General features: G+C 37.2%; 1 protein-coding gene across 5 annotated transcripts in view; it reads left to right on the top strand.

Moving 5' to 3' along the window:
• LOC149775370 (E3 ubiquitin-protein ligase TRIM45-like) overlaps positions 1-15405 on the top strand; it is a 68839-nt gene that overhangs the window by 32496 nt on the left and 20938 nt on the right. The gene's annotated exons all lie outside the window — the stretch shown is intronic.

Genomic DNA, 15405 nt, shown 5'->3' with positions numbered 1-15405 from the left:
ACACAATAAACTTTAGTTAAGAAACCTGACAATGGGCAATTTACAAAACTATGCCGTGCATCCTTAAAGTTGTAGGGATTTTAGCAATTCTACCAAAATTTTAGATCAGTAAAAGCACTTAAATGTTGACCAACATGCCATTTTGACACACTGACAAATGTATTTCAAACTGTGTGAACTTTAATGAAAATAATTATATGCTCCTCTTTTCACCGTATGATTTCATCTGGAGTTCCAATAAGCCCCACCCTGAACGTTCGTTTCGGCTTGAACCTCCCCTTCCTAAAAAAAAGGTCAGATAAGAGTTTGGTAATAACAATTGTTATCGTATGTGAAAAATATTATACGAGCGTGATATAAAACTTACCCGTTATAACAGAGGTAGGGTATTCACATTTACCGTATTCGTGTTAGGGAAAGATGGGAGGTGGAGGACAGATAGGAGGAGGCGGGCTTTTGACATTTATTATGTTTGTGTGGGGAAAGATGGGAGGTGGAGGACATATAGGAGGAGGCAGGCTTTTGACATTTATTATGTTTGTGTGGGGAAAGATAGGAGGTGGAGGACAGATTGGAGGAGGCAGGGTATTCATATTTCTCTTATTTGTGTAAGGCAAGACGGTGGAGGATTGGCAGGATGATGTAGGGTTTTGACATTTACTGTATTTGTGTGGAGAACGATGTGAAAGGTATCACAGCCAGCAGAGTTTTGACAATTACCGTATTTGTGGGGGATATGGAAGAAGGGTACTTGAGGCAAGGTATTCACATTTACCTTATCTGTGTAGAGAAAGACGGGATATCGAAGAAGGGTCGATGAGGCAGGGTATTTACTTTACCTTATTGTGTGTTGAAAGAGGGGATACTGGCGAAAGGTAGGCGGCGGCAGAATAGCTTTAGAACTCAGTGTTTGTGATTTAGATTTTTAACGTAGCTTTAACAAGTTTCCAGTCATATCGCTACGATGTCTGCAGTGTGGCAGTTTACAGTGATGTCTAGCACTGGGGCATCATGCCGCAGACATGTAGCATGATGTCCCACCCAGTCACAATATCCTGACACCAGGCCGACCAGTCCTAACACAAACCTCTTAATGCTGAGCGCCTAGTGAGGCAGCTGTTAGTACCATTTTTAGAAGCCTTTGGTATGACTCGGTTAGGTTTCGAACTCACGACCCCCGAATTCGGGGCGGACGCTCTAACCACTAGGCCACCGGGGCGGCCCACCCATGATAGAATTCATTAAAAGATTATTGAGGATGATTGAACTAAGAAAATAATAGATTTTGGTATCATCTTCGTTAGCAACTGTTTGAATATTGGAGCTTTGACTAAAAAGAGGACTACCACGATATTGCAACAACTGCTACTGCTGCTACTACTACTAATACTACTACTACTACTTACTACTATTACTACTACTGCTAATAATAATAATAATATTAATAACAATAAATAATAAATAATAATAATAAATAATAATATAAAATTTCTTGTTACAAGCCAGAGGTATTTGCTTGACCGAGCGGTATCAAACCTTGGCGCGATTCCGCTAGAAGTCATAAGTTTACCCCAAATTTCCAAAGACTTCTATACTTCGTCGGTTGTAAATTAGAAAGCCCGACGTGTCCATTCTATTCATAAATTTTACTCTGATCAATGCAAGACCACAGATCTCACAACTTGCCAATTATATATCAACCGCACATCTGCATTTTCTCTTCATGAGGTTTCCGTACCGTCAGCAGTTCACACCGTAGAAACTATACAACTATTCCCTAATAACGAGAACTATTTTAACTACGCCACCTTAGGCCAGTCAATTCATGGTTTCAAGGCACATTTCGCCAGTAAAACTGCATCACATTTGCTACCATGGCTACATAAACGGTATCTGTTAAGGGGGCAGGGGCCAGTTTTTATGTACAAATTTAATACCGCAATCAGCGACCTTGTATAAAAAATCATAAAAAATCAAATGCACAAGTGAGGTCAAAAAGGTCCATATTTTTAGATACCTATATTAAAACAAAGCATAATAATAGTATTCACTTTACCAGATAAATCAATGGCAGTTCATGGCAGAAGAAGTTTATGCACCCCAACCCCTATTTTGTACATGCATTTTTCACATCCAAAGGCCATTTTTGACAGCATGTGGTGCTCACAGTGCAAACGCAAGCTCTTTCCCTGGATGCAAATTTTGAAAAACATTGTCTACTAAATAGTTTGATGCAATTCAGAATAGTTGTCATCCAAGCCGTTTTTGAGATACTCTACTTGCCTTGAACCCACGTGTCTACTGCTATGGGAGGCTAGCTCTTTTTCCTAGCGGACTATTTGTATTTCACTATCAACATATTGCAGAGCAACTGTGGAAGGTGTACATGCCTGACATCAATTTCAAGAACAACACAAGCCCCAAACACCCAGTTTACAAATATATCCATATCTATAAATAGTAAACAATAATAGCTGAAAAAGTCACACCATAGTCTGAAGTTAAGAAATTTGCCAGGGGCCAATTTACGAAACTGGACCCTGCCACCTAAGTCCCTTCTTGTTGATCCCATTGTTATAATTTACCAGTTTCCTACCGTAAATACTGACACTGCAGTCACACCACCAGTGTACACCACTAGATTTTAAAAAAGAGACTATGGTACGACAGGGACACTCATGCGGTTTTGACCTGAATTCACTAAAAGTGAACCATGGCATTATGGAATCTCAGTAAAACAAGCAGTCACAAAAATCTAAGAATTCCTTAAAACGGTTCGCTATGACCAAAAACGCATACTCCGAATTTATTACAATACTAATACTAAAATTGAAATAAGTATAATGAAGACTTCAGTGAGTGATGAAATGCATCTGGTGTGTCTCATCTAAAGATGCACTTTGTAGTGAATAGTGTCTCCAGAGTGATTTAAAAGGCTATCAACTGCCACTGCTGGATAGAGTCCTGGCACCCACAAGGGTTCAAATCGTTGGTTACAATTTAACTGTCAAACATCACTAGAAAATAATACAATTATTATTTTATATTATATGTATGGCCGATAGTTAAATTGTACGCAGTGATATGAGCCCCTATGCTGGTACCAAGATGATATAGTTTGTTGGCTTGGTTTTGTAAGCACGACCTCAGACTCGAATTCAAAATATAAAACTGGCAATTTTCGGTTAGTGAATGTCGATTTGCTTAATATTTTCTGGAACAAACTATAGTCCCAGGACATTTTACAGAAATAGAGAAGAGTGAAGTACGCTATCGTATTATCCTATACATTTCTTTGCTTTCTCTCAATGCTTGAGGTTTTGTTATTTATTGACAAAATTTTACATCTTAGCAAGAAACTCTTCCTCAAAAATGTTAAAACCTCCAGGCATGGGCTCGCGGTGCAGAACTTGTTAAAGAAAAACGAATTGAATGTTACAGCTGTCAAGAGCCGATGGGATTGGAAACCAGTCTAATAAGTGAGATGCTTTTGTTTTGTTTTGGTTGGTTTCAAAATTACTTTTAGCTATATCATGCAGACGAAATGGTAGTTAAGTGTCTTTCCAAGGCTCCCCTTGGAATAGGAATCCAAAAGGCATTGCGTCTAAATATCATTCGCTTTGTCCTGTACCATTAATATTGCGGATGAGGAGGCAGTTTTAGTCTTGTTCTTCTCAGTGCATCTGCGTAGGAAATTTATACTTCGTTATTTGGGGTATTTTTGTTAAAATAATTGAGGGTGGGGGTGGGAAAAGAAAGGTAATGATGCAGAGTTTGTTTGGAATTTTTCTGTCGAGTTGCAATTTGGTATTGTGTCTTTGTAGTTTTTCTGCCCTTTTTGTATATTTCACAATGAACTTTCTCTGACGAATCTATGTGGCATAAAAGGAGAGATTTAGACTTGGTTATCTTTTTCCTGTTTATGTAAAGTAATATCTTACTGCTCGTCCTTAAATGAAACCAGGAAACTTTGTGTCCATGTTCAAGAAAATTTCTGTAAATTTGTAGTTATCGATTTTAATCAATCTGTCAATCACATATATAGATCAGCGTGTATACTAACATTTTGTTTTTACCTATACGTCTATTTTATTTAGCTATCTTCTCTCTCGTGCACTTCGTATCAATCTATTAATGGGATGGGTTGGTGCTGTACGGCACAGCAACACTGAAGTTCATAGTATGTCAAGGCAAGAAGAGTAAAGCCCCTTGTTTAAGAACACATCACGGTACATAATTTGGGCTGATCCGATGGTAGGAGTCGAACCTGCACCTTCTGGCCAAGAGTCTAATGCGAGCCACAGAAACGATGACATAATACTAGCATTTTCATGGTTCAAATTTAACTCAAAGCAAAGTTATAGGATATCGAACATTTTATAAATTCGAGGATAAGTAAAGTTTGTGCTAAACTTCAAAGCTACAGGGCCTATGTTCGCTCTAAAGAAGCGGCCAGAGCCACAGTTTCCTTTTCTCAAAGTTCGGGATCATTAATAAAATACATATTCATTATCACTGCTGTTTGGAAATTGTACACATATTTGCACAATATTACACATATTTATGCCAAGTACGAATGTGTGTGTGAAAGGTCATGTTGGTTCACGATGGCGAGAAAATGTGTGTGTGTGTGTGTGTGTGCGTGCGTGTGTGCGTGTGTTTCGGATTTTTAATGTAGCTTTAACAATTTTTCAGTCATCGTTACGATGTCTGCAATGTGGCAATTTATAGTGATGTCTTGCACTGGGGCATCGTGCCGCAGACATTTAGCATCATGTCCCACCCAGTCACATTATACTGACACCAGGCCGACTAGTCCTAACACTAACCTCTTAATGCCGAGCTCCAAGCCAATACCATTTTTTAAAAGTCTTTGGTATGACTCGGCCGGTATTCTAACCCGCGACCTCCCGCATCCAAGGCGGACGCTCTAACCATTTATGCCACCAGAGCAGTCCCAGGGACAAATAAAATCCAAGATAATTTAAGAAAGTATCCAAGGCTGAGATTATATACTCAGAGCACAAGTATAAGAGATATTGTCCAAACGAAGGTAATTTGTTTTTAAATGCTTCATTGTGATGTCTGCGTCTCCAGACATGTGGGGCACATGACTATTGACAAAGCTACGAGCTATTTTTGCAGAGTTGAGAGAGAAAGTTTACTTTAGCAACAAAAAGCAAAAATTAAACAAACACGCCCACCCCCAAATATGACGCCATCAAGTGATGCAGGTTGTTTCCACGCATTTAAAATTGGTATGATGCTAAAAGTAGGCAACACGTGTTTAATTCGAGCAGTGCGCATTTGGCAGACTTTCAGAAATATAGATGAGATGAAAACAGGTGTACACGTGTTATTATCTACCTTACATGTTATTGCGTATCTCGCTTTTGTCAGTTACATTGTCAAGTCGCAATATAAGAGGGCCTTTGAACAAGCATTAATTGACCTATGTCGAGATTTTGCTGACCTTTCTAACCCCGTTTTAGATATTCGGATGTTTGTATTGGAATTGGATATCAGAGCGCATTCCCTGTCGATTTTTTTTTTTGTTTTGCCTTTTTCATGGCACTTTTTGCTCATTATTGGATATGTCATGCCAAGGAGGCGGGATCTAAGTACCGTTGTCAAGAAAATACAGAGACAGTCGATCGAGGATGGCATGGGCGGATATCAAACCCGCGACCTTTGGAATACGAGTTCGACGTTCTACTAACCGAGTTACTGCGGATTCATATTGAAACGATGGGATATGCCGAAACTATGCAGTAGCGGCATAGGGGTGTCGCTTCAAACAGAGGATAGCAAAATTAAGCGACAAAGAATCGAATTCTACCTGCCTGATATTGTTAAATATATTATTTACCTTTTCAATCAATTAAAACATATTTGGTTTCTTTAATAAACTGACACTCGGGACAAATTTAGTGTTTACAAATTAGACACCATACTTTACCATTTGTTCTATTGCATTCTCACATGAACCAATCTCGCGGCTTACATATTTACTAACTTTAGGAGAAAGATAATCACGTGATCCATCTCTCAAGCCATGGGCGATAATCTACTACGCTCTTTTATCACCCGTGCGGAGATTCATCGCTTCTAATGAATATGCATAAACTTACTTAGCCAATCGCTAAGAGCACGAGTAATTTGTTTCTAGCAATTGTGCTCCAACTTGACCTTTTACCCTGTTTGACTGAGCCAATCAAAGTGTATTATGCAAACATAGTCACTTATTGATTGATAATAAGAGCACTTTCATTGATATTTAGATTTGTTACATTGTGTTTTTGATGACCTAATTTGTTTATGCTTGCTCAACGAAAAACAGGGCATCTCAGTACAGGCAATCACGAGTTACAAAGGAGCATAGTGGATTACTGCCCGTGTCTCGCAACTACGGGAAAGGACCTATTACCATCGAATAATGTTGTCAGGAGATTTGGCAACCATGGGACTTAGCAAAGCAGCAGAGAAGAATATGTCTGAGAATGTATATATTCTACTTTGATCACACAGTCGGTACACTTTGCCTATAGTGTGCAGTTTCATATTATTGATATTATAACATGTGAACATATCACTTTATGTGATTCTTATTGGTCCAAATAAGCTCATGAAATTATTTTGCAGTATTCTCTTTATTGATTGCCTGCGATCGTGGGAAAACGTTTGTACCACGCTTTCTGGAATTTTTTGTTTTCAAGTTGGCAGTCATTTTTCGAGTCGACTCTAGAAATGGAATTGGGAGAAAAATGGTCTCGTCTGTCTGAATATGGCCAATTTACCCCCAGAAAGAGGTTTATTATGTCATGAATAACAGTATCATCATATAAAAAAGGCGTAAAACCCATTATTATATGCTAATTTTTTTATCCGTTAACTTTGCATTGTCAGAATCGTTCAATATTTTACGATACTGAACTCGTGCTCAACTTCTTATTGCACTCATAAAGGAACTACTTTCTATTGTAAATAAACAATGGACGCAGATGTTAGCACTTTTGATTTGTAAACAAATCATGCACACTTGCGTGGTAGGCGGTTTATGTTTTGGTTATTTAAATTTGTTTATGAATGAAGTAAAGCAGATGTCTTGTGGACTGCCACATACTAGCTGCTTTGGCACATTCCGCGTTAACATTTTTGATACAATGTTTCGGATTTAGGCTAGCTATACAGTAGACGCCGGAATGGCTCCTTGCAAATAACATGCAAGTGACAAGGCATAAACTGTCTTCTTTAGCTGGTAATAAGAATGGTAAAAAAAAAAAAAATCAAAAAAAAAAAATACACTTACAGTTTTAAATCCTGAATTTCCTCGAAATGTACTTTCTTAGTTCTGCAAATCCGAATTACATGAGCCATGTCATAGGTACTCAATCTTGATTACACATTTCGAAATTGTACTATAATTTTGAATATAAGTGCAATTGCATCCTCCTTACTGCACTCAAAATGAAATAAGCATTACATTCCATAGCGTCTTTTTGATAATTGCAATTGAAAGACTTCATATTTTTCCCACATTATGATTTCAAACACTCAATGACAGAAACAGAAACACATTTGCAGATGTCAACACGATTTTCCCTCGCTTCTTCAGTCCGATGTATTTTATGTGGAATTGTCACATATAAATCCAGTCCATAATCACGACATTTCGTAGAATCGACAAAAATACCAAAATCTATTCATTCCAGATTAAATGGAAAAGTTGTTGCAATGTGCATTCATTCACAATATGACTCCAAATTTCAATTTTAACTGGAAAATTGTGTCTAGCGCGCGACTAAACTCAAACTTATCTGGGGGGAGTTATGTGCACAGTAATACTGTTATTGTTGTGTAATGATGAATCTGCGCTTGTGTATTTAGTTTGGAATGCGGCATACATTTAGTTACTTTGTTTCTTGTAATGTATTTTGCTAATATAATTAAGCCTTAGGTAGAATAAGAAAATGAGCATATAATTAAAAGGTTACTGCATTTGTATGGAAAAATATGAACTCATTTTGTCGGATAGATATACTTCACTCCCAAGGTCGTGTAGTATTCCATCTGAAAAACTCGTTCATATTTTCCCGTACAAATGCAGTAACCTATAAATACAAGAACAACAAGAAGAAGTAAAAGGGTATTGCTCATTTGATAGCGGTGTGTGTGTGTGTGTGTGTGTGTGTGTGAAGTGGGCGGTATATCTGTAACATAGAATCCACCCTAAATACAAGCGTGGTTTAAATGTTAACTTCCAGAACTAAATAAATTCACCTCTGTTCACAGAAGAATGTGGACATCAACCGGTCTACCAACTGACAGAACTGTATCCTTCCACAGCTATCTACGCGGTAAATTTGTGATTTAAGTCCGACTCAAAAAGAAATTTGTTTATGTCTTCTGTACAGTCTACTGTTCCAATTCAAAAACTGCAAATATCCGGTCATATTATTGTTATATTGCAACAATGCAATGTATAGTTGTGAAAGTGACATTAAAAGTTACGTAAACATGGACCGTCTACTGCACTCTAGCTCGTACTGCATCAAACAATGTGACATCACGCTCATTGCACATTCTGTGTTGATAAATGATTTTTCTGTGTAAAATGTTCTGTTTATTAGGAAGGACGCTTGTGCTTTGACTTACAGTTTGTAAGAAAAGTATAATCTGCTTTTAAACGTTTAATACTAATTCAATTTTGTTTGAGACTATTTTTTAAACAAAACAAATGAAAGGTGCAATGTCGGTCAGAATGAATGAAATTATTCGTTCTTTCCTCTATCTAAATGATGTCCACTGAAATAAAAACTGTGATAAATAGAATCTCAAATGGATTATGTTTTAATATTAAATTTATGAAACTCGTTGAATAATTTCCAGCGTTTGCTCTCCAAGGCTTACAAAAGCTGGACATTATTCAACTTGTTTCATAAATTCAATATTAAATCATAACTCATTTGAGATCCTCTTTATTGATATCAGGCAGAAAGGGTTTGTTAAAATGATTTTTAATTTGTTAGCCTTTGTTGAAAGTGGCTACCCTATTCCTCTACGGTGTGGTTTCGGCGAATTATATCTTATGCATTCTGATCGTCCTCGCCCGACATAAATGTCGAAATAACAAACGGGGATGGGAAAGGTCAGAGGAAACTCGAACCACACTTGACCAAGTGAATTTCTACCTTCTTCTACAATCGAAACACATTTAGGTTTTCTGCCAATAATCACACAGAAGCTTTGTTATTTCCCGTTGATTGACGGAAAAGTCAAGTGTAATTCCGATCGAGTTCTCCCGTTGTAACACGGGCAATATTCACTATGTTTTGCATGAGTAAGATAGAGCGTTTCACATTTGAAACTTCAAATTACCATTACTAGAAAGTGGCAACATGCTTTAGAAGTGAATTTTCATCAACTTTTGTAATGCATATAAGATTAAATATTCTACAGCCTTGTATACATTTAAATATGAAGGCTCTTGTTTCAGACGAGAGAGAGAGAGAGAGAGAGAGAGAGAGAGAGTCTCAATGGTATGGTTGAAAGGTTGATTGAAAATTGCAACCTGGAACGTCTTTGGAAGTCACGATTTATTTTATGGGATATATTTCTTTGGGGCAGATAAACGCTTTAACGGATAATTGATTTTCATCAGTCGGTACCGAATTTGAGAATGCCTGTCCAGGTATCGGTGAAATCGTGTTGAATTTTTGGACAATTCTAAGCAAGTGTTTTTGCACCGTGGAGTAAAACTGTATCAGACAGTGCAATGAAAACGTTTTTGCTTTGTGATTTTAGACCCTTTGCTATCAACTAGACTTTCAGGGCGCAATCAAGCTAATCGTGCACTCATGCATATGACTGCAACATAATACTATTATAATAAGATCGACCTTAACAATCTACTTAAAACGCTTTCTTCGAGTTAAAGTCTGTGGATCTTTAATGAAAGACTGTTGAGCCAATACGTTTTTTTTTTCTGTGTAGAAATAAAAATAAACGGTGAATGAAATAAATATACAACAACCCGTATCTTACCGTGCTGTATAAAGATACAAATTAGGTGTAATTATGTACTTATTTTCTAATAATACCTGGATATTTTCACTAAATACTTTTATGACTCAGGAGTAATTTACCAGCTGCAGATTGTATCCGCGTACTGTTTCATCTGGAGGCTTATTAGTGGGAGGGTATAGAGGTGATGGTCGGACACAACAAGGCGGTTGCCGTTAAGTTTCTCTTATTGTAGAATTGATAAAGATCACGAGGGACAATGTCCGCACAAATGAGTTGTTCTTTTTGTTATTTTCATTTGAAACAAACTGAAAACAATGATTCATATCGGAGATGCTTTATCTCCTCATGCCTGTGTTAATTAGGGAACAGGGGCAGAACATTGATGCCCAGGTATGTGCTGGGTTTTATTTTTCCCCGCCTAAGTAATACTCAGTGCACTCAGTACATTGGTAAATAGTCTATCCACGGTTTTTGGGTAGATATACGGAAATATTTCACGATTGAAGTGGAAACATTGTATTGTCACAAAGCCAATCGTTACAAAACAAAGACTTTGCCTTCCTTATATACTTTTTCAAAGGCGAAAAACCGTCAATTTGCATTGGTTTTTGGCCGTTATATACCAATGCGATTAACAGCTGCATTACTGCATCTTAAAAAGAAGTTCTTAAACTTTACAATAATTTTGGGACAACGATGTTTTACAAATTTAGCTACATATGATGCTTCAAATTGTGTATTTGGTCAAAATAATGACTGTATTCGTACGAAGATGAAGATTACGAAAATGAAGATATTTGTATTTTTGTCAGCACATTTCGTGGGTGGACTGATGCTGTTGGGGTGGGGTCACTAGAAATATAATAGAGTGGTTGTATCTGGAGGACTTTATTCTAACACATGCAAACACTTGTCATGCGCTATAGCATTGTTTGCACATCAGCATATCCGACAGTAATATCCAAACTATAAAGTCGGTACCATTGTAAATCATGACTCTTCTTTATGATTATGACCTCCTCTAATGTTTTGTTTTCATGTCTGCAATGGCTACCTATACAAAAAGGTATTCTTTATTATAAAGGACATGACATATAAGTCTTTAAACGGACTTTCTCCAGATTATATCTCTAACCTAACTGAACTAAGATCGTCCAATACTGAGCGTAATCTCTGATTGACGACCAACAACGATCTCCAGAATCCGTGGTCGAAAACCATCCATTACAAAAGCTCATTTAATGTATCATCACCTACTGTATGGAATTCCTTAGCATTGAGGATACGTAATTTCAAATTCCATTGTTTCTTGTAAAATTTCATTAAATAAATTCTTTTTTGACCAGCTGGAATAACATATTAAAAGCTCTGCATAGAAAACTTTATCATTATATCCATAAATAAAATGCCCAGATCGTATTCGATATATATATATATATATATATATATATATATATATATATATATATATATATATATATATATATATATATATATATATATATATATATATAAAATATGTACGACTTATGCTTAAATGTATGTATCTGTGTATGTATAGAATATTGTTCCTATGTGTATATACTTCCTAGTATAGTCATTCATGTATAATATGCATGAATGAGTGTGCGACGATACCTGATTATGTGCATGGTCTTGTATTTTTTAAGCATATTTTTTACTAACATAGCTAATTATGAAAACTGAGGACCACGTGGCAGATGGGTCAGTTTATTATTATTAGTAGTAGTAGTAGTATGTAGTGCCAAGGACAGTTATGAGTTCCTCTATTTTTCGACAACATTTAAAAATTTTGCTAGAAAAGGGACTATCTGATTAAAATGGGGATCTATTGGTCAGTAAGATTGTTTGAAAGATATCGATTAAAGTTCATGTTGTGTCCACCTTTGGATCGTCCTGTCCACTGGTTCTTGACTTCAAAAAAGAAACATTACTTTTTATTAGGGAGAGTTACTGACCGCAACGATATGTTCCGAATAAAGTTTTTCACTTTCACTAGTATGAAAGCTCCAGTTTAATTTGAGAAATCAAGGTCAACAAAACGTCATTTTCGTATTGAACATTAAACCTTGGTTTTAATTAGATTAGAAAAGGTATAAAATGTGCATGTTTTCAGAATTGGTAATAAAACTAAATTTGCAACAGCCAAATCACCGATACAAGTCAGCAAATCTGAAAACATATGTCTGTATCCCGTAAGGGACCTGTAAACTACGGCTTATCAGTGATTCACGAGAAGGACCCTTGACCGGTCCGGACTGTCAGCAATCTTTGCAGCCTTGCATAGTGGCTTGTTTAACGGTTGCTTGTCTGAGAACCTGTATTCTCACAGAAGTATCCGTAATACATTTTACTATATAACTGTCCAAGTTTACATCGATACAATTAAACAATAAATTGGGTCCGATTTCGACTAGATGTCTACTTTGTACACAAAAGTTCCCTTCAGATATCTATGTAAATTTTGGAAAGAAAATGTCGAATATTTGTTGAAGTTGACGGGTAGGCCGAGAATAGTCGACAGGTCATTTGTGACGGCAAGCAGTGCAATCAATCCGATACATATACCAAATTGCAGATACATTATGCGCTTTTCAATTTATATTTTGTTTGATTTTGCAGAAAATGTTGTAGTTTAAATTTTTGTGGAATTTTCTTGTGTTTGTTCTAATTGGAACAATCGTATTTTTTATTTTCTATTTGGAACAATCATGAATCATCCATAGCTCCTCAGTATTATAATATCAAAGTCAGGGTCTTCTTAAGTTTAAGGCCATGGAATAGAGAGAAGGAAAAAGAAAATGTGATTAGATAATAAGAATATTTTATTGTAATGACTTGCATATGTTAGATTGTCAAAGATTAAATGATCAGAATTGTGTTAACATCTGGCGTGTTGCACCCATAACTCACGACTGAATAAGCGAAGCTTGAGGGTCTATTCATTTGTGGATTGTATCTCTACCCAACAGTACAGCACCAGACAAGCGGTGACACAAAGGTTAGTTTGCTGGACTCGACACTAGAAAGGTTCTGGTTCGAAACCTGTCCAGACCAGGACAGCTAGGCTTTCTTGTATATCTATAGCAAGACTCTTTACTCCAGTTCCTTCGGCACATTATAATCCTTCATGTGATAATGTGCCTTCAACACCACTCGACCAAAATCACACACACCAGCTGCTAAAAAAATGTAACACCACTAGACCAACATCAAACACACACCAGCTGCTAAAACAAAATGTAACACCACTCGACCAACATCAAACACACACCAGCTGCTAACAAAAAATGTAACACCACTCGACCAACATCAATCACATACCAGCTGCTAAAAAAAATGTAACACCACTCGACCAACATCAATCACATACCAGCTGCTAAAGGAAATTTAAATTCCTATACCAGTTTTCAACGATCTGGCTACTTGGGTCAAAACGAAGGGGTCCCAGAGAGTTGATGGTAGTGATGGATCAATGGGTTTTGAACGTTCGTTACTCGCGAATCACCATCGTTTTAGGGAAATCAATACAATCATCACGGATAACCCTTTCTAGTTAGTAGTCAGTCATTTAAGGTTTCATGATCTGTCATTAGTTTCTGACGATCAACAAATGATCAAAGGACATTCTATTAATTTTCCACGTTATGTCTTACCAAAATCGGTAACGTTGAGTGGTGCAAAACTGAATTTCGTTAAAAATCGATCACAGAAATAATAATCGATTAATTGATCATTTCATTGACGGTAACCAATACTCGAACGAAATCGATTGTATGGAACAGCACCACTTCTAGTTTGAGTTCATACTGGTTGGGACGAAATGATACTCTTTCATAAATGTCAAAATGATTACGCAGATTAAGCGTTAGGGACAGTTATTGCTGGTAATGATGTGCTCCGAATGACGTCTGTCGCTGTCAGAAATTTGAAGTGTGAGGTTTCATTGATGAACCAGGAGGTCAACATAACATGACTTTTCATTGGTGTATGTCAGATCTCCACGTATGACTCTGGAGATCTGAATTCAATCAGATTGCCAATCACTGCAAGCAGGAGTTTTAAAAAATCTCACCCACCACTCCCGTGGCCTAAGTGGTTAGAGCGTCCGCTTCGGATCGAACCCCGGCTGAGTCATACCAAAGACTTATAGAAATAGTTCTAGCAGCTGTCTCGCCTGGCGCTCAGGATTAAGAGGTTAGTGTTAGGACTGGTCGGCCTGGTGTCAGGATAACGTAACTGGGTAGAACATGATGCCACGTGTCTGCGACATGATGCCTCGGTGCTAGATATTACTTACTATAAACTGCCACACTGCATGCATCGTAGCGATGTGACTCAAATTGTTAAAAGTACGTTAAGAAACTAAAACACACACACACACACACACATACACACACATTTTCTCATCATTGTGAACCAGCTTGACCTCTCACTCTGAGTATCTGAATTAGCCAATCCACGTTTCTCTTTCTAGTCACTTCTCGATTAATAAAATGGACACTTTCATTGATGTGTTGGAGATTGTTAATGTTGTTGTTGATGACGTGGTTTTGTTTATGCGTACTTGTGAACAACTTGGAAATCTCAGCGGAGGCAGCTTCGGGCGAGAAAGGAGACTGTTTCCCGTGGCATGCGACGATGACCCAGCGTTTAGGCGAAGATCCAATAACGTGTCGCCCCAAAACAATCTACAACTTGATCACAGCAGACTAGTTTGGTTAGACCGCAAAAAGATAAAACAAAACAAAACAAAATCAACAACAACAACATAAAAAAACAAAAAAAACCAAAACAAACAAAACAAAATAAAAGGCAAAAAACAAAAAAAACAACCGCAAGCAATAAACAATCTACGCCATAATCAATCTGAAATGCTCTGGTAGGGAAAGTACTGTCTATCCACTGGCTTACTTGAGTCGGGTAGACGGCAACTACTTTTTTGCATCGCAAGGCCTTAATAACAGACTTCAGCTGATGAGCTTATCGTCTATCGTATTTTATCGTGGACTAATTATAAGGCTGTGGAAAAGTTGGAAGTTTTTTTTTTTTTTTTTTTTTTTTTTTTTGTTGTTTCTTCGGGGTGTGTATGTCTGTGGATGTTTTTTGACAATAAGATTAACGTAGAAGCAAAGTCTATTTCTCATCGCCTCAGAAGTGCTTGTCAATTTACCTCAGTTGTAGCCATTGCCTCCTAGACGGAGTGTGTCTTGCCGAGTAGGTTTTTCCACTACGTAGCAAGAAGGCTTAGTTAGAATGCACTTTTGTATAATTTCCACGGCATTATTTAACCTACCAAACGTTTTGTCTTTCACGTCTGCAGAATACTCTCAGTATTTTAATTGTGTGTGTCGCAAG

This window comes from Sinohyriopsis cumingii, chromosome 19 (genome assembly GCF_028554795.1).
Source record: "Sinohyriopsis cumingii isolate HCF-2022 chromosome 19, ASM2855479v2, whole genome shotgun sequence".
NCBI lineage: Eukaryota > Metazoa > Mollusca > Bivalvia > Unionida > Unionidae > Sinohyriopsis > Sinohyriopsis cumingii.
Note: the sequence above shows the minus strand (reverse complement) of the source record. Positions and strands in the feature narration are given on the sequence as shown.